The 20,873-nt window shown below is 43.3% G+C and overlaps 1 long non-coding RNA gene across 3 annotated transcripts in view; it reads left to right on the top strand.

Annotated features, from left to right (window-relative positions):
- LOC118645979 overlaps positions 1–20,873 on the top strand; it is a 223,271-nt gene that overhangs the window by 56,735 nt on the left and 145,663 nt on the right. For all 3 annotated transcript variants that reach the window (XR_004963610.1, XR_004963609.1, XR_004963608.1), the window contains exon 4: positions 17,945–17,996. This is a non-coding gene — a long non-coding RNA (uncharacterized LOC118645979). The remainder of the gene's footprint in view (positions 1–17,944; positions 17,997–20,873) is intronic.

Here is a 20,873-nt window from a genome sequence, read left to right as displayed (position 1 = left end):
TCTTTTTTTTTTTCTATTTCATTGTACCGCAAAATCGCTGATCCAAGCTCGACGAGAGCTAAGCATCAAATGATGAATCTATCGAGGTATCGTGGAAAATAAGAAGGGACATTAGTGTGTAAATGAGGGGTTATACGAGGAGAGGGGAGGAGTGAGAGAGAGGAGGAGGAGGAGGTATCGGCGAAAAACAACCTTCGCTCGATATTAATAAGAAATCGTTCGTTTCTGCTGTCTAATGAAGGTACGTAGAGCAGAGAGGTTGCGCGTGTGCGTGCGTGCGTGCGTGCTCGCGAAATAACGCACACACATACACATGTACACACGCGGCCACAATGGTTGGACGTGGGGGGGGGGGTGAGTCTATAACGGCGGAGGAAGAGGGTCCCGGGGCTGATTGTGTTTCTTCGAATCAATATCATTAATGTAATACAGCAGAGTGTGCTTGATGAAGGCGCGACTACGCCGCTCGGAAAAATCCACAGCACTTCCCTAATCGGAACTACCATCGATCGGGTGCATAGTAGAGATCCGCGTTCCGTTTCCGGTGCTCCGCGAGTTCTCGAGAATTTCTCGGTAGCAGAAGGCGAGAGACGTGGGCGACTTATATGGAAGCGGAAATATTATTTGACGTAGAGGAAAGCGTTAAGTTGTGTTCATTGTATTTTTATACTTTTCGACAAACGTCGTAACAACAGCTTTCCACTTTAAAACGAATTTATGAATATAAATTTTTTTTTTTTTAAGGGTATCCGTTTCAACGATACTGTGTATTAAATTAATTATGTTTTAATGATATGGCTTGTGTATGTGTTCTTTTTAATTACATTTTCAAGTACATTTTCAAATTTTGACCCAAATTAAAATGAATAGAATAATTCCGTAACAAATGTATCTGTTTTTCTCTCTCTTTCGAATACGCCGTCGTGACAGTGGAAAATTTATATTGAACGGTGAAGGTAATTTTTGATCTTATAATTCTTCACGGTATAATGTATTATAATTTATTCCCAACGGGCATACAATGTTTTAGGTGTACCAGTTATTAATTACATAGATCACCGCGATTAGTATCTGCAGTAATTACCGTTCTATCGGTTTTGAATTCGGTTGCAACACCTTACAAACGAATCGGCTTTGTGATTAAGCCGTGACTCAGTATTCATAATCGTATTCCGTGTCGAATGCTTGACACACCGATAAGCCGGTTGTCAATGGCCGACAAAAAAAAGTTCGATTTTAGATAACTACGCGCTTTGTTCATCACGGTCGTGATTAGAGTGCAGATTAGAAGCGAGAGCGTATGCCAGCGGCGGCGGCTTAATGTTGATACTCATAACGTATGTAAAACACGACGGCACGATGACAGCTACGTTGTCAATGACCTATGCAAAAGCTCGATTTCAAATGCTGGTGTGCTTATAGGAAATAAGTGTGCACGAGGGAAACGCGGTTGAATACCGCTTTTCGCGATGGCGTTGATTATGGCAATAGTATTCAAGTTGGTCTTATAATTTTACATAATATATTTCACAAATGTTTAACATTATAAAAAAATAAACAAAAGACACTCTTTACTTCCAAAATAAACAAACATACATATATATTTTTTCAAATAATGTAAAGATTTTGATAGATTTATGGAATAGTGTGTATTATTTTCGTAATATTAATTGGCTTTCATTAGAGATAAATGCTGATACAGATGTCGCGTTTTCATTTATGGCTTCGTTCACTCCCGCTCGTGATTAGATTGCAAACGCATATTAGCGCGGTCACTCGTATCTGGCGTTCTCGTCACGCTTTATCGTGACGGAGGTGCGAGGACGTTTCTTAGGTATGTAATTCATGAAAAGAATATTCAATGGAAATGGTCGGCGCGCGGGCATTGGCAATGGATATGTCCGACGTGCACCACATTGCAATTTACGACGATCTAATCGCGGCTAAAGTTCACGGTCGTACAACGGGTGGGGAGGAGGACTCTCGTAGCACGGAGCGTGCGTTGATAAAAAAAAAAAAAAGAATAAATTTTTATCTTCGATCCTCGCATCTTCTGACTGCGATTCAGTCTCCCGCTGTCTCTGCAAAGATCATTTGCATAATACAATGTGGCAATGTTCCATTCTCTGAGCAATCGAATGGCGTTTGGTATTTTTGAGACCGCATTTTGAGATATAAAGAACCTGTAAAAGAAGAATGTGTATTGTCTTTTTAAAATTTATCTTTCTTAATAGGCGTATATATTACACGTATATAAACATATTTTCCATAAATTTTGTCAAATGATAGACAAATTATACGCTTATCTTTTAATTAGTGAAAACATCACGGAATTTTTGTCGTGGTTCTTTTTTTGCCGAATGAAATCTTACTAAACGTCCCTGCCACATTATTTTGTTCATATCATCGATATATTGAATTGTGGAAAATATAATCTGATGTCATTTGGGTCTGGCAGGTAACAAAGGCTATCAGATTACTTGCAAAACCAGTTCACGCGTTTGACTCAATTTTTATTTCCCGAATCAAGCGTCCGTATCTCATATCCTCGTATCTCGTATTCCATCCTGGAGCGACCGTCGCGATAGATTCCGTTAAGTATATATAGCACAGGACGCGAGCACGATCCTATACGCTCTTCAGAATCGGCCGATCGATAGCTCGCTCTTTGGAGAAGCGGCGACATATAAGGAACGAAAGATAAAAAGAAGTATATTATCAGTGAATATTCGTGAGAAAACGTGACGGTGCGTTTAAGATCCTTTCAAAAGAAAACTGTTTAAACAGCTCTCAGCTGAGTCATGATTCATCAGACGGAGTAGATTTAGAATCTCCGATCTTAATTTTAACTATAGTTGCTAATGAAATTTGCAAATCGACTTTTCCTTGAGTAACATTTTAAAGGAACGTTTTATTTTTATCCTTTCAACATTTATTATTAAATGAAATAAATTGATAATTAGCTTCTTAAATTTAACATCTTGGGAATAAAATACAGTTTACTTGAATTTAAATAGATTATGTATAGCTTTAATTCAATTAAGAAAAAAGTTCTGTACCAATCGGAAAAATTGTGCATGTCTGGATAGTAAATTTTAATATATCCTGCACTGACAAATTTTACGTTTTAGTTTCTGAGAAAAAAATCCTTTTCAGCAAGAACAAAATTGACAAGCAGAAGTGCAGAGGAGCAAGAGTAGTAGAGCCAGAATGATTTCTAGTTAACATAACTACGTTGAATAGGTCAAGCCCTCATGGAGGAGGATTAACTTTTCTCCGCGATATTAATTTCCACCACGTCGAGGCTGTAACTCGGCGCTACAGTGAAATTTTCCAGGGGATTATTAACGGGGACTCGCGCGCTGCATCGACCGTGCGTAGAACCGTCGCCGTCGCGGGTGCGGACCTTCGTGATACCACCGTCTCCTTTCTACGAGGGACAGTATGGCACCCTCGGCCAGGTCGATGTGAGTTAATTAGAAGCCACTGTTGTGTATATGTACGTCGCATCCGTCCTCTTTCGTTCGCCCACCTTTTTCCAGCGTGAGGTTTAAGTCCTCGAGCGCATAGCAGCGAGAACGGAGGAAACCTGGTAAGGGCCTCGCCCTTGCGGAGGTGTCGCGGTAATATCCAGTACGTGCTACAGGTCGACCGCTTATTAAAAACATCGGGCCTCGACTAAGCGCGTCCCTTTCTACCCCTAGGGCACGGACACACAATACGCGGGGCTCTCACGAACGATCGCGAGCGCGCCCGCACATGGACGCAATCGTGTACAATATGGACGCGGTACACACATACATACGTACGTACACACGTACGCATGTGCTCGCGCGAACGTGGCAAGTGTGCTGTGTAGCCCGAAAGAATGTTGCCGCCCTTGCACACGGGCTAAACTCGCAGCTTATTACGTTCCTGGCAGCCAGGCGTAGGGATTATTAACTTTCGCAATTTTACGCACGGGCTTCCGATATTGTAGACCCGCGCAATCCTTGTCTATTTAAATTTGCACGATCCCCCCCTCCCCCGCCCGTCGTTGCACGCGGAATTGTTGCGTCCTGGTGCAATCTCGCAGTCGGGGCTAATATGGATATGTACGAGACGCCTCACGTGACTTGCATTGCCGGTATTTACTGGAAGTTATGAGGGTGGAGTTAATCTATGACTTATGACTTCTATATTTAATCAAGCCTTACGCATTGGCAGTATGTATGTATTCCAAACGTCGTTATTTCTCGCGTTACTTTAGTTTTTAGACCTGTACTTGAAGAAAACTATTTAATTTACAGCGTCTTTAACTTGAATTTGAACGTAATCTTTATTAAATTGGACCCGAGAGTGGTTGATGAATTCCTCCTGAAAGACGAACGCCGTTTCCGGAATATTGCAAGGTATTTACACTCTCTTAGGGCGTGAAAACCCGCTATAAATATCGGCACCCCGTAATTTTTAATCGAACCTGCCATAAATCAAGCAGTTTAACATTTATGCATCTATCGATACGGGCCGCGGGCGTGGGCGAAAACGCGATAAATCGCTATAATGATCGCCGGGCCGGGGCTTGATGTGTCGCGCAGTTACCCTTCTATTGCGGTAAATACCTGTACTGCAGGAAATTGTTGCAGTGTAGCATGTCACGGTTGCAGGTGCAATTACTGCTATCTGCGTTTGTAATCGTACATATACGAGCCGGCACTGGCGCTTTTCACAGAACAATAGAAACGCGGCCGCGGGACTTATTTATCACGCACCGCGCTGTAAATTTGCGCCTACTGAGATCAATTTGTTCGGCGAAACGAACCTCTAACCGATTGCCTCCCTCGCATCCATTTCGCAGATTACTTTTGCCCCTTTCTTCGTCCGCAACGACGTTTCTGCCTAGCGCAAACAATCGGCTTCCCGGTATTACATGGTAGACGCAAAATTACAGCGGGCCTGTAATTGTACCATTCGAGTTGATAATTACCCGGCTCCGTACCGATTTCACCAGGTAGAGCTTCGATAGTTACAGTCGCGGTAATGTTCTTAAAATATATGTAGTTTATAATGTGCAATTTAAAAAAAATGCATTTGCCAGTAATATGCGATTTGTTCCGTAATTTGCGATTCGCGAAGAATTAAATAAATTAGAATCAGAAATAGTAAAAAGTTGTAGGACTGTTGATAACACGCCTGTAAAATATTCGAGAAAAAGTCTTGGCTTGTATGCATACAGGGTTCGCATTGAGAAAAGCAAAAGAGCCTCGTTGAATTTCGCGGAATTACGAGCTCGGTAACGCTCGTTTCTTCATCGTGACAATGCCTTCGGTAATGTCGCGTCTCCACGGGGGGTTGGTAGAGTTAACGAGATGTCATAAGGGCCGTGGCATAATTGCGTCAAAGACGTATAACGGGAGTAATCGCGCGCGCGCCCGGCACAGTCGACTGCAACGAGCGACTCCACGAAGTGGAACGAAGGAGCGCGGACGGGCTCGTCGGGAAGCGGGAGGGGAAAGACGTAGGCCGGGTGCGTCTCATAGGGGAATGAAACAGAATTAAGGAGAGAAATAGTGCGACAGGAGACCGGCCCCGTCACGGGGGTTCGCCCCGGCGACGACGCATACAACCGCGCGACACGTGGAGGGAAAGCCGTGGTACATGCGTTGATGACCGAGACTCGTCCCTAATTGCGCCTGATGACACCGTGTCCTCGGGGGTGGAACCGCAGAGCACCCTCCGAGGCTTCTCTCCCCCCCGACCGCCCCGCCGTGACGCTGACCCGGCGGCAAACCCTCCGCCACGACACGATCGGGGAAAAGTCTGCCCGGCTGGGACATGTGTCGTGCTCAAGCATCCGGAAAAGCACACCAGGTTATCTAGGATCCGGACCAAAATACACGGCACACACCGGAGGGTCCTCGCACTTGTTTTTCGCCTGTCTTTTTTCCCTTATTTTTTTTTTTTACCCATGGATTCGCAAAGGCGACGATTTCGTCGCTTTTACCTGGGGAGGAGGACATTTCTATTACGCCGTACCTGATGGCGAAATTGTTTTTTTGTACAAGAAACTTTTATTGAGAATTTACTTATTTTGTCATTACTTTTATTAATTTGTGGATCATTTTCTGCGAAATACTGTGAGAGAATGTAAAGAGATTCTTCAGATTTCGTCAAAATATTGAGAAGATCTCAATACAATATTAAAATATAATGCTTTATTAAAGTTTGATTACATTATGAATAATTATGAGTAGTTCAATTAAAAGCCGTTATACGTAGCAATACAAAATATACAAAAAATATACCACGGAATTTATTTCAAACTGTTTGCGACGTTTGAAGAATTTTGATACGTTAGAGGAACATTTTTACAACCACCTGACAGCACTGATTTTATAATATCATGTTACTCTTTTAACGGTGAGATTAAATACAAATTGCAATTTTTATACAAATTAAATATAACAGTTTTGTGCCGACACACAATCCAACATAAATACCTACAAAATTTGTTGATTCAAACTTATATTTTATTTATGCGATAGGGAAATTAATACGATTTGTGAGTAAATGCAACATTATTTAAATGTATTACTAAGATCTGGCGACATTAGATTGATAAGTATAAAATGCCTAATAAAAGATTCCATTTGACGAATGCATGCTGTAGATAATGACTGGCAGGTATTTTCTCTTCAAAGAGAAATATTATTGAAGAGGAATATTCTTCAACTGTTCTTAACGTTACTAGCTTTGAACAGGAAAAGTAAAAGGCTTATGGCATAATGGAAAATAATCGTAATTGTGAATATTTGCCGCGAGTAAAGGCACAAGATTTTTATTAAACATACACAGTGTCTTTGTAAAGTTTACTTTGATCGTGTTTTCGCTGTAACTCATTACTTCGCAGAACATAAGCATTACGTCTGCTTTTTTTCCTTTCATTTTATACGAGAATAATGAGTTTTAAACTTGATTATCATTGAACCTTAACGATTATTATTTAATATATTTAATCTGCGATTTGATACATTTATTAATTAAAAAAAGAAAGTTACAACAATAGTAAAATCGAAATTAGGTATCCAGTTTATTGTATAAGATTACTATTTTAGAGAAAGAGACAGAGAAAATGTATGTATCACAAGACATCAAAAACTGGCTAGGTTAATTTTTTGAATGAGTTATGCGCATACCTGGACGATATTTCTTATTGCTCTTTTTGCAAAATTTGTCTAACGATTTCGTCCTCTTTTAAATTTATTGTTTTCTTTGATCATGTGTATATACTTAGTCCATATCGCGAGAGCTTAATATCGTTCTTCTCGAAATGTCTTCTCGAGCCTGTCTGACCAATTCTCTTCTTTTCTTCTTTCGTTTGCGTCCCGAAGGTCTCCATTTTTTTCTGTTTATTCTATCATGTCTCTTTTTTTTTTTTTTATTGAAAACTGTAATATTTAGGGACCTTATAGACATTTTTTAAGGACAAAAACTTGAAGAGTGAACGATTGTTCTAAAAGTGTAATTTATTGGACATTTCTTCTTTGGTACAACAAAACTCAACGAGACAGAAATGATCTTATTGTTAGATTAAATACAAAATATAAAATATATTTATTATCGAAAATTAAATCAAGTTTACACATAATGTCCTGAAATACGATCTATAAAATGACATTGCTTGTTGCAGCATTCAATCGCTAAGAGATATTTGAAATTTATTTTATAATATAAATTTAATTTTTGTTACATTTTAAAACAAAAAATTCTAATTATGAAAACTCTATTCTTAGATAAAATTAAACAATATTTTAATAATAATAAAAAATGTAACTATTTATTAAATATAACGATATTGATTATATTTTGATTATTTATTAATTTAGTTACAAATATTAAGTAAAAAAAAAATATGTAGCATTACATAATTTATATAAATAAACTTTTATTTATATTGACGAATATGTATCACACGGATATCAAAGTCAAACAGCTGATTATATCACGTCTACGAATTTAGCTAGCTGGCTAGCATACAGACATGTGTGAACAACCGTCAATGACAGCACAAATATAATACAGTCACAAAGTACATGTACCTAAATATCATTTCTTTCTTTCATTTTTCTTCTATTATACTTACATGCTACAACTTACCAATAAGTTATAGCTTGCGGTATCTAGACGTTAAAGGTGTCAATTTTCCGCTGGATACAACTGCGAAACGTAATAATTCGGCATCGATCGATTAACTGGCGGTCAGTCTTGGCATTGAATCGGAAATGAGTCTTGCGAAGGAGCGATGCGCCGAAACGGAGATGAAACATCAGCCAGGCACGTTATGAATATATTATATCTCTGGCTCCAAGGGATGCTGGCACATGCGCCGATTGGGTGACTCCACCCTGTCCCCCGCCGGGACAGTCTTCCTCTCCCTCCACCCTCGCTCCCTCCCGGAACTCTCCCGTCGCTGCTTGCGCTAATTATACATGCGCTAACCAACCCACCTCCAATGAGGCCCGACCTGTCGCCCTCTCTGCAGAGAGGGTTGAACCATTCTTGTCCTCCCCGCCCGGAGGCTGGGTGGAGCGTGGACCTGCTCTCGGTGTCTACCACGAGCCTCACTTTGCTTAATTACGCAGAGGCGTTAACTAACTTTCGCCCACCCATGCTTTGCAACCCTTTGCTCATCCAGGAAAGGGAACCGTTGCTCGTTGATTGGCTCCTGCGTTCCGGTAGCGCCAATTCCACCAATTGTCCTCAAGAAACGATCGTCCTGAATTAATTATGCAAATTTCTCGCTGTACTTGCAGTGATTTGAATATCGTGGAACCTAATGCGCTTGACTTCACATTGACTCTAATCATTTGTACATACAACAGTAGCACAACTTCACGTAGAGTTACATAACAATTTATTCTGTTGAATTTATAGAGTACAGCTATTTTATTGTGTAAGTTTTAAGATATAAAACTATAAGGCAGCTTATTCTTGAACATTAACATTATTCGATATTATAATATTTGCAAGATTAACATTTAAGAATTTGCATTTATGATAATTCATAATCGTAATTAATAAAATATAATTAATTGTTGAAATGATTGGAAGTAATCGCGAAAATTAAGTTTTCGTGGATCTTAAGCGAGAACTTTGTTACTACTTACCTCTCTTACCATATGTACGACGCATCATTATCGTAGTTTCTATTTGAAATCGCTATTGTACTCGAATATCTTGTATCTGCCAATTGGCTGCCTTCTCGGCCAATTTCACAAAGTCTGGCTGGAAAAAGCGGACGCCGCTCTTATTATAATTTTAACTACTAGTTTACATCATTCTCGTCACGTTTGCCTCGTCACATCGACCTAATTCTTGACTGCAAATGAACTCGCGCAATTTCTACGAATCCGAGAGAAACTCATAAGTCGGTACTTGGAATCGACATAATAATCGCATTCAATTTGAAATGTTAAACACAATTTATAGTCGTGAAGTAACTAATGAATCGTAAAAGTATGTACGATAATATTGGATCTTCAACATTTAATGATAGGATAAACAGAAAGACATTTATATATTAATCTATATTGGAAAAAATTAATAATACGCTTGGAAATGTTAACAATGTTAAATTGTTAGTAGAAATAAGCTGCAATATTTAAAGTATTAAACTATTGTGTATCTGTATATTGTAGATTTTCAAAATTTTTAAAAATCTATTTTGTAAAAGATTATATCTGTGCTACGGTAATTGTCCGCAATCGTTGCTTTTTTCATATTTTTATCGCCCTTCACTCGTCGTCTTAATATTTTCCAAATATTCGCCAGATATTCATCCCCGCAAGTATTTCCAACAGGCATTTCGCAAGAAATAACGATAACGCAACATCCAATTTACGACACAGTACCACGGGCGGGCTGCCGAGATAGAAGATTTCCCTGCTCCAGGTTGGACCTCGCTTTCATGGCGAAAATGACCGAGACGAAGCCGCGCAACGTCGGGGGCAACGGGGATAAATAAAAAGCGGGCGCGAGAGGAGCGAGCGCGCGCGCAAGCACATGGCAGAAAGGAGAGAGAAGGACAAAGGGAAACGCGATGACGGAGGGTGGGCGGAGAGGTTTGAAACAGAGGGTGACGGCGCCGGCAGCGGAGGACGAGGGATCGAACCTCTTTTCCGTTCGCGGAAGAGGCCAGGAGAGAGCCGCGAAACGCGGATTCGACAAATCGAAGTGTGTGCCCCTCGTAGTGTGCGCGGGCGGGGAGGTAGGGTGGCGAGGGGCGGATGGGCGGCCAGCGGGGCGAGAAACGAGGGTCCGCGACGGGAGACGCGACTGTGCTGAGATGAAATAAGAGAGAGAAAGAGGGAGAGAAAGGGAGAGATATAGCGTGGGTGGCGGTGTATATGCCGCCTTCCACGCGCAGGCCCTATGCAAAATAGCGGGGCTGGTGGGGTGGCGGAGCCGTTGGAGACCCCCCGGAGCCGTGCGACGGGGCAAACAACCCCTTAGTTCTGCCGTAGTAGCGGCCGCAGACGTCCCCACCACGTGTGCGTGTCGCGCGAGACGCCTCTCGTCGTCGCCGTCGCCGTCGCCGTCGCCGATCGTCGTATGTCGTCGTCGTCGACGGTAGCGCCACTTCCGGAAGTCCGTTTGGATCCCCGGTTTGTTTGCCTCCCCTTTGGTGAAGACATCCCCTTGTCCACCTCCCCCCTCCTACCGCGTAGGACCACTGGGTCTCAACTTGTCGGCTGGTCCTTCTCGAGTTATGCAAATGTTCGGGGTCCACGGACCCTCCCGAAATCTCAAGTGAAGACTAGTGTAAACTAGTGTGATACCGGAAACGAGATCTCGCGATACGAGTGCGCGAACGAAGGGACGTCCTTCCTGGCGAAGGATGCAGCGTTATGGGTAACTGGAGTCGTCCGGCGGAATCAGACTCTGGGCGAGAAACGAGGTAAAATTACAGTGAATTAAACGATCCGAGCGAATTGCCGATTGTTTGGCTTGGAGTGGACGGCCAGAGTCTGCTGGTGAATTCTCGTGAACCGCGTTTCTGGGGTTCGCTCGAGAATCGCGTGCTAACGGCGATTCAAGTTCATTGCGAGAATCAGTTTGATCGGAAATCGATGATGTCGCGCCGAGTAGGTGTTACACAAGTCAGCCTTACCTTGTCTTCACTAAGGAGTTATGTGTTGATGCGATGAATATTGTAGCGCCTCTTGCGTATGCAAAGAGAGCTTTGAATTCGCGATCGTGAGAAGTGCGAAACGCTTGTATTAAGATTAGCGATAGCATATAAATGACGGGTATCGCTGCTGGATTTCGCTAATCGAGGTTTAACGCGAGGAAAAATGTGAGAAAACGTGGACGCGCGAGCGAACTCGGGAGCATCCACACGTAGCGTGTGCAACTTCCATTTAATGTTTTAATTGCTCGTAAACTGCGCGCACTCGTGCATAAACGTGTACGTGCATTTGCTCAAGAAAAATAGAATTAACTGCGCGGCGTAAACATGTTTAGCCACGTACGTAAAGCCTATCGGACTCTATTATCATCGGCTTCACTCGGAATCCCCGGTCGATCAACGGTTCTGGTATCCTTACAATTGGGCCCCGCAATTGGACAGCTAATCACAGCAGATGGGACGAGGTAGAGGATTTAAGGAACGAGAAAGAGCGATTGAATGACGGCGCGCGTGGGAGGGAGGAAAGAGAGATTAAAAATAGATAGAGACGCGGTTGATTAATCGCCGATCAATTAACAGCTCTCGGAACCCGGAGGCGGCTGGCGGTTACGTCACCCGGCTCGCAGACCGGCAAGGCTCTCTCATTAATTAGTTATTAACGGCGCGCCGCGGTAATTACAGATGCAAATTGGCCCCAGTCTACGATCTACGCCCGTCATTATTTCCACGGCGATTTCACAATCCCGTCGTTGCCGCCGGTCGACTCGGCTCGGCACGGCTCGGCGCGTGAACACGCCGCCGCGCCGCAACGTCGTGAAAAAGTGCGCGAAGGTGGAAGGTCGAGGTAAAAGACGAATCGTCTTGGGACGGATCGAACGAGTCGGAGGAATCGCGGATTCAAGTACCGAGCGGGGAGAGTGAGAGAGACAGAGAGAGAGAGAGACGACCAGCTCTCTTCCTCTCCCTCTGCCTTCCCCTCCGACCGTCTGGTGTAACGAGCGCGTGCGAACAATTCGGTGGACATTTCGGGAAATTATTTACGACGCGAGAATGTGCGTGAGATGAGACGTGCGTCGATAAAACCCGACGCTCGGGTCTCTTTATCGCGCTTATGTAAACTATATACGATAATGCACGTATATCTTTCTCTCTCTCTCTCTCTCTCTCTCCCTCCCGGCATTTAATATTTTAGCGAGGTAAGGGAGAGACCCCCGATGTTTATTGCCGAATCTCGCGCGAGGAACGGGGAATAGGGGAGGGCGAGGGGGATGGGTATAAATTAAATGGAAATTCCAGGTGTGGAGGAGAGACGAATCGCCTTCGCGCTTAAACGCGCGAGGTCGTGGCGCCGTGATTTTCGCCGAGAAATTATTCGCTGCCCGGGGATTATTTAGGACTGCGCGCTTTCTTGAATAATGTGTAACTCGATGAGCCGAAACCGCGGCACGGGTTTGAGGTGGGATCCATCTTACGCTTATTGGCGAAACGCCAAAAAACGGACGCGCGCGATGATGGGGGACCCCACGGCGGAGAAGACGTATCGCGTCCGCCGCGCGCATCGAGAATCCACCGACGCGTTTATTTCGAGACGCGCCTTTTGTTCCCTCCCTCCTTTCCCCTCCTTCCTCACCCCTCTACTCCTCTTTCCCCGCCGTAATACACGCCGGCGATTCGCGTTCCTGCGTTTCGATAAAAACGAAACGCGCCGCCGGTCCTGCCTGCTGGCTGATCGCCACGAAAAAAATAATGGCGAGTGGAAGAATTGATTTTAAGATGAATCGCCCGATGGTGACAAACCGAGTGTTGACTTACGGCTTAGCGCTTGACCTTTGGAAACAAGATTCCCCCCCCCCCTTCCCCCTTAATGTCGTAATCGCTTCTGCAAACAACTTGCAGATTTATCCCGAGCTAACAAAGCTCCCTCCCTCGTTCTCCGGCTAATTATTCTTTCATTAATTATTTTAACGCCCCGAAGACACGTTGAGTGTAATTTTATTTTGAGCCTTTGTACATTTTTTTGAAATCAATTTTAATCACGCGCAACAAGACCGAATGCAATCTGACCCCGTCGCAGCTGTGTTCACACCGAATGAGAAGTATTTGGTATTTGTGACTTCAATTGAATGCTTTATCGAAATATTTCGGAAGCTTTATTTTTACAGTTATTAATATACCTGTAATAAACCTGTCCTGATGCACGCTGTTAAATTTTCGAGCAGACCTCGCTTTCCATTCTCCCATGTTCGTTTCGTCGCCTCTCGATCGCGTTCGCCGATCATCTCTACGATCTACGATCGGTCGTGGCGCGCCGCTGCCTGGCGGGAACGAGTCGCGCGATAATTACCGACGACGGCGCTGGCCGAAGTTAATTATTCAACGCCACGCGTGCGCGCCCACGTCGTGTCCTACAAAGGGAAAGCGCCTCGGGGCGATAGCCCTTTCGACGGTGGAATTTCGTTGAAATGCGCGCCGGCTAATAGAGAAACGCCGGGAACACGTAACATTTCGCCGGCGCGATTTCACCGTTTCGCGGAAAGCCCCCACGCCGAGATCGATCTGGGTCGATCGGCTCGTCATCGCGGACCTCGAATATAATCGAAAGAGAATTTGCTCTACGAATGGAATGTTTACTGTTATTGAATTTGCAGTAAAACCTTTCGCCGTGCAGCGTGTGTTATTTTTTTTTTCCCTCTCTAAATTGAGTTTCGCAGTGAGGCGGTGTGTTTTAAATATATCAAGGGTCACGGTATTAAATTGTGTTTTATTATTAGATATTTGATAGATTTGATTTGCCCTGACGTTGCGCAGCCAATCTAGAATAACATCCGGTGTCGCACGCGCGTTTACAAGCCGGAAAAGTTTTTTTTTTTTTTTAATACGTTTCATTATTTTTTTTTTATTCTTTTGTTATATTGAAAATGTAATAAGTTTCCTCTTTTGGTCCGATACGGCGTATTTAAAGAGGCGACGACTTTTACTCTCGCTGTCATATATGACAAGCCGTTTCGAAGTCAATGAGGGGGACCGGGAATTATTTCTCCGCGTGCGCGGTTTTAAAGGAAACTCGCGGAACTCACGGCCAGGCATGCACAAGGCTCGTTCCACTTTCCAAAAAAAATCGCTTACGACGCGATAAAACCCATCTCGGTTCGCAGTTTTCTTTTTCTTTTTTTTTTTTTAACGTCGTACGTGGAAAGAAATGTTCCCGCGTTTCCTTCGAGGACTCCGGCCGGCGGGTTTACGACGTTTCTGGCAAAATCGAAGAAGGGCCATCACCGGAGCAGAGATCGGTAACGATCGCCGTCCTGTTGATTCGCATGGAATTCAGAAGCCTCCGACGGGGATCACCGCGGGCGGTCCACGATATCGCCCGTGGATTCGAGGGTGGGCGCGAAGGGTGAAATCCCCCGCCGTGGAGGGGCGGGGGAGGGCAGGAAGCTGTCCTTTACGGCGGGATCGACTACCAGCGCGCAGAAATCAGCGGAACGGCCAGAGAAAGGGGCGGATGTGGGCGGTCATTCGTTGCTGTTTATTAATTCGAGGCGAGGCGAGATGCGTCCACTTTGTGTGCGGTTCGGTTGCTCGTTTCGCCCACGCGCTCGTCACTTGTGTTTCCTCCACCCGACACGCACGCAACGCGCACACACACGCGCGCGCGCGACGCTAATGCAGGACATCGCGCGTGTAAAATATGCCCGGAAAAAGAGAAAGAAAAGAGAGAGAGAGAGAGAGACAAGATCGAATAGAAGCAAGGTCGAAATTGCCGAAGGGAGATTTTTTGGAGCGCTTAATAGCGCGGAAGAGTGAGAGGGAGGGAGGGAGGTAGGGAACGAAACATGTGAAAGGGGGTATCGCAAAACAACGATGAAGACGTCGCTACTAGACTGCCGTTTCCACGACTTTTTCCTGGAGAGCCAACGGCACATTCGCGATGTTACTTTATTGACGACAGCCGTAATGAAGCATCCGTCCACTAATCGCGCGACGGTATTCCAGATCGTTAATAACAACGATTTTACTATGCGACATGAATTATCGCTCATAAGAAAACACGATTAATGACGTTTGGTGGATGCATATATTATCCGCGATGATATCATCCGCGTAAATGTAGGAAATTAATTTTGTCGAACGTATTACGCGACCGTGAAGGATAATATCGTCGGCCTAAGTCACAAAGTTCGAAAGCGCCTGGTTTGCATTAGCAACGCTGTACAGTGACGCTAATTAAGAAACTTATCCTTTCGTCGTATACGTAAAGCACATTAAATCCGACATACATTGATTGTTGTATCTTGGGGGGGCTATAAATTTTTCCCCAAGTTTATTTCGCGTAGTCACGTAGAAACAATTTGGGACGGTCAATAATTCGTTCATTATATCACTCGCCAAAATAGCAGACATGACAATTCCAGAGAGAGAGAGAGCGAGAGAGAGAGAGAGAGAGAGAGAGAGAGCGCTCGGTAACATTTATTAGGTGCCATACTTTTGACTTTTACAATGGCTGTAAAGCTATAATTACATTTGCGTCCCAAAATTGTGTTTTTAGACTTGTTAATGGATTCTTGCCAGAGCACCGACATGACGCGGATACAAAGCTGTTTCGAAGGGTCAGGTATATAAAGAGATACGTCACTCATCCGGTCGCGTCTTAACACAGAGACCTATACTCCATCGATCACTTTATCGACCAGACCCTGCGCGAACGGAGCGGGATTGCCGCGGACGAGAAGATTCGTGCAGTAACATCTAGACGGTAGCAGTTATTATGATGCATCCCTCTTTTCGGTCGCTAGAGGACATTAAAAATAACTGTCTAAAGGCACTCGCGCGCTAAACCACCCACGGCTCGTCTCACGTTACGATCGCATATCTCTTTTAACGGAGCGAGAAATAACGAGGCCGATACTCGAACGTCGTTATACAAAGCTTTTTTTTCTTCGGATTTCAAGAACGTATCGTATCGTCGGAAATAGCCGTCCGCCTCGGTAACCGAAACAACTGGCAGCCGAGCAAATCGCATTTATTACACGAAAAATAGATCGCATTTCTTCGTCATCTAAAATTAAGACCGAGGGGTCCCGTCTAGCTTGTGAATTATGTTAAGAATGTTATTGCACTGTCATAAAGTGCGAGCCGTTTTTTTTTTTCATCTTTCTGGCTTTACGCCATACATTTCTCTTATCGTCAGTTGAATGTCGACATTAATTACTAGCTTTCTAGATTGGTGATATTTTTGATTTACGTATTTATTTATATTCTCTTAAATCTGAAGAAAGATCTGTTCTCTAATTGTAAAGAGATGATGCTTTGTTATAAAAAGAATTATATGTAATAATAATTTATTGTAAAATAAAAGAATGTGAAAAACAAAAGTATATCTTTTAAAGCATTTTAATAGTGTAGTCAATTCTGGGAGGGGATTAATTCCATTCAAAGACGATCAACAGGAAGAGTTTGCGATCAAAGTTTCTGTGCTTGATAATTCAAAAATCTATAATAAGCGCATAATTAAATTGTTTCTCACGCGCTTAATCTGCTTAATTAAAAATGCGCGAAGAGAGTGAGGGAGCTCTGCGCATTTAGATTTCCAACTATTGCGACTTTAAACCTCGACTTCTTAAAAACGAATCCCCGAAAAGGCAAGGGAGGAGGGGATGCTCGAGCGCGCACGTGGGCACCTGCCTTCTGGAAAGGTAGAATTCGCGATTCCGCGCTAAAGGAGCGGGAATGACGGTGCGCGCCGTAAAGCTTAAAAAATATCCCGATCGAGACGCGCGGCGGATAACGAGGTCGAACCTCGGGGGCACCTTCCGCGCCCGGGGGAGAGACATCGATGGTTATTATGGACAACACCATGGGGACCCGTGATGTGGCTCGTTGCGTTGCTGTAGGTCCGCACAAACTCCGTTCGCTCCCTCCTCCTTCCCGCCCTTTTCTCCACGTGTTCTCTTAACGGCTGTAAAAAATGATTCTCGCGGCGAAGGACGTGTAAATTTATGAAGGCCCGGGGGTCGGCTGACCCGGCCGCATTGTTATGCTAACAATTAATTAATGTCGCTTTAATTGCGCCGACAGCACGTCACGCTTCCTCTCCCCCTCCCTCCCTTTTGCAGTCGCGCCTCGCGCGGCACCCCGCCGTCTTCTCTCTCCCAGCATCGGTTGACGGTCCTCTCTCTCTTGAACGCTCTCGAGAGGACGGAAATTATGCTGATTAAGACGACGCATTGTTTCTGCCGCTCATTGTTGCGTCTTCGGGTGGTTAAAGAACCGCTAAAGAGACCCGCCGCATTTTTTTTTCTTCCTCTGCGTGCATCGTGCGAGAGGACGATTAGAAACGGGGCTCGCGCTCGGCCGCGCATTGTCTCGCGATGCGCATTGTGGGTATCGCTGGCTGGCGCAACGCCTTTACGCAACGCGAAACATCATTGTCCGTTTGATTAATTATTATTTTATAATTGAACGTTTTAGGATACGCACACACAACACGTGTTTTGAAATGAGGATTTATCCAATCTTCATTTTTCTCTTGACATTTGTCTTGACTTTTGTCTTTAATCCTGAAATAATAAGGATAAAGGAATAACAGAAAATAAGCCCACGACTCAAGACACATCATTAATCAAGTGCGAAAATTATCGTATTGAGAATTACGTATTCACAAACATTGGTCTGTAATGTTGAAGCATCATTAATGCGGAGCGTATGCCGCTCACTATCGTTACTTGTTCATTACGCTAATTTCATGCTAATGTTATCCTTTTTTTTTTATTGCAGGGCGTAAGGGAGACTGAAGGAGCGTAGATGAGTTGCACGGTCCGTGTCCTCGGTAAGTCGCGCCATGCGAAAAAAAATATACATATATATATATAGAGAGAGAGAGAGAGAGAGATCGCACCTCGCGCGCGTCGACAGAGTCGCGTGACATCGCGTAAAATGTGTCAGGCGTGAATCTCACGGAGGTCCTTCGCGCCGTCCCCCTTCTCGCCTTTCCTCTCGGGGGTCCGGCTAATTATACACGCAGCTGCTAACTCCAGATACTCCGCGATGCGTCACCGAAATGTTTAACAACTCGCCGCCCGCGCGAACATTAACGGCCGCGCCTTCAGATTCGCCCCGCGCTACGGGCATTTTATCGGCTCTGCATCCTTCGCTCTTCTCTCCTAGGAGAACCGGTTCTATCTTTGGCCAGCATGCGCCATCGAGTGGAACAGATTTCGCGCCTTCGGTGAGGGAGTCAATTTGAATCGATCGACTCAAAAAACGATAATACAATCGCGAAAATCATATTTGCAATTGCGTTACGAACGGTTTAAATCGGTGTGAAGAGACAGGCTCTAAACGTAACTTAATATTCGTTTTTTTAGTTAAGTTTGATTAATATATTTAATCATTAGGGGTTTGTTTTGCTTTCAAATTTGCCTATTTGTTGTTAATTCACACACAATATAGGGTAAATTAGGGTACGATGACCAATGGCTATAATTTTTCCAATAACTGCTAAATAATGTGTTCTTGTAATTATTTTCAAAGATAATCAATATTTACTGTAGTTTATGTGCATATATCAAATAATAATATATTGTAGATATTATATCATATTTTTACTTTTGGCTTTCTGCAAAGTTTTTTATGTGTGCTCATTAAAAATTGCCATAACGTCGAATAAATTATAGTTGAGCTGTCACAATTAACGTTAGACATATAACGAAGGTAAATTATCATGGGTGATTATAGCTTTTATTTTGTTTTCTATTTTTTTAACGAATACTATGACCATTTTTCTCGTACAGTTTGAATAAGAGTCGAATGGTCCATGACTTTTTTTGGTATAAGTCTATATTTTATGTCTATATTTTATAAATAAAAAAAAAAGAATTAAATTGCGCGCGTAATATTTTAAATTATCATAAATATTTTTTTAGTATTGACAATGAGAAATAGATGCTAAACTTATGAATATTTATTATAAAAAATGTTTAAAAATTAAAATTAAATATTTGGTAACATGTGGCAATAAAAATAAACATGTATATAAAATTATAAGTTTTTTTATTATTTCATAAATGTTAAGTACATAAAATATGTTTGGTTAATTGTTTTATAATACTATGGTTATCTTTTCCTTAGAAGTAGTGAAAGATAGCCAATGTTTATATTTCAATATTTTGTGAATATAAAATTTTTATTAAGTATTTTCTTTTTAACGTCGATGATTAACGTAATGCTTTACACTGAAAAAAAAGTAATATATTCAATAAGATATGTTATTGCGGGCTGCCAATTACAGATATACTCGATACAATAATATATGCTATTGCAGTATCAACATTGTACTTGCATTAATAGCAAATATTATTGTATGGAGTATTTTATGTAGTTGACAGCCCGCAATCACATATGTTATTGGCTATATTACTTTTTTTTTCTGTGTAGGCTTCAGTAAAGTAATATATCAAACGCTGTTAAAAAATAGAAATCAAAGTGCGTTTTTTTTTTTGCATTTAAAAAAAACTGTGGCCATTATACCCGAGTTTACTGTATACAATTACGTACTCTTTACAATTAAAATGCGAGGCTGTAGTCTTATTTTCATAGGATTAAAATGAGCATATCTTTACAAGATGACTTGCCACTTTTAGGTAACGATTCTGTTATGAATATTGATGCGACGACATGTAAAATGCAAATTTTTGCACTAATTCCTGAAAGCTTGACATTTCATGCAACTTATGTATTTTGTATCTGGAACTACGCCACTAGCCAACAAACCATGTAATCAGCGTACAGTTATATCATCTCCGTAAATTATCGTGGATTTCGATTTAAATTTCTTATTAATTGCAAATATTATTAAAATTGCTGGACTATGTATCTATAATCCGCTCGATGAATTTAAATTGACGAATTTATGACCCTGGCCCTCGTAAAGTTCGGTGAGATCATAAAATTCCGACCGCACGATTAAGCGACCGGTGGACTTGTTCGCGCTCGCCTTTTTTCTCCCTCCTCCCTTCTCTCGCCATTAAATCTCGCATCTGCATACTTCGCGGCTTTAAAAACCGAAACGCGCCGCTGCAGCTCCGATACGTTCGCCTCGGCGTTCGCGGAGAAAGTACCGGATTGAGAAGTAATTAGCCATCCGGCGATCTGACGTATACGTTTTGCGTGTCGACCCGCCGCTTTACGATATTATAATGACCGGCCGCTAATATCAATCGATCGCGTGTAGCGGCGCGCCAGCAGCGTCCCCGATATCGATCGCGGCTAAATGCAGATCGCATCGGGCAACGAGTTAATTGAACGACCGATCGTAACCTCGACGCCTGAGCATCGACGCCGGCGAACGGGGGGGGGGGGCTGCCGATTGACGCGTTGCGCAACTTGTGTCCACGGAATTTGATTAATGAACCGCGCGCGCTCTGATTAATGAATGCAAATGGCACCCTAAGCGCACCCTCGCGCGAGTGTGTACGCGCGCAAAAATGTAAACCAGAGGCGTTCTTTTTTTTTTTTCTTTCGCGCGACAAACCCCCGGATCGATCAGCCGTTGAAGGCACGAGAGGCTCGCGGCCCCCTTCGGCCACTCGGACCTTCATTTCGATCGATTCGCCCGGTCGATGGTCCCTCCGTTCCGCGCCGCGACGGACCGTAGGAAGGACGAAAGGAGGAGGAAGAACGAAAGGTAGCAGCGGGGGTGACGGGG

This window comes from Monomorium pharaonis, chromosome 6 (assembly GCF_013373865.1).
Source record: "Monomorium pharaonis isolate MP-MQ-018 chromosome 6, ASM1337386v2, whole genome shotgun sequence".
NCBI lineage: Eukaryota > Metazoa > Arthropoda > Insecta > Hymenoptera > Formicidae > Monomorium > Monomorium pharaonis.
Note: the sequence above shows the minus strand (reverse complement) of the source record. Positions and strands in the feature narration are given on the sequence as shown.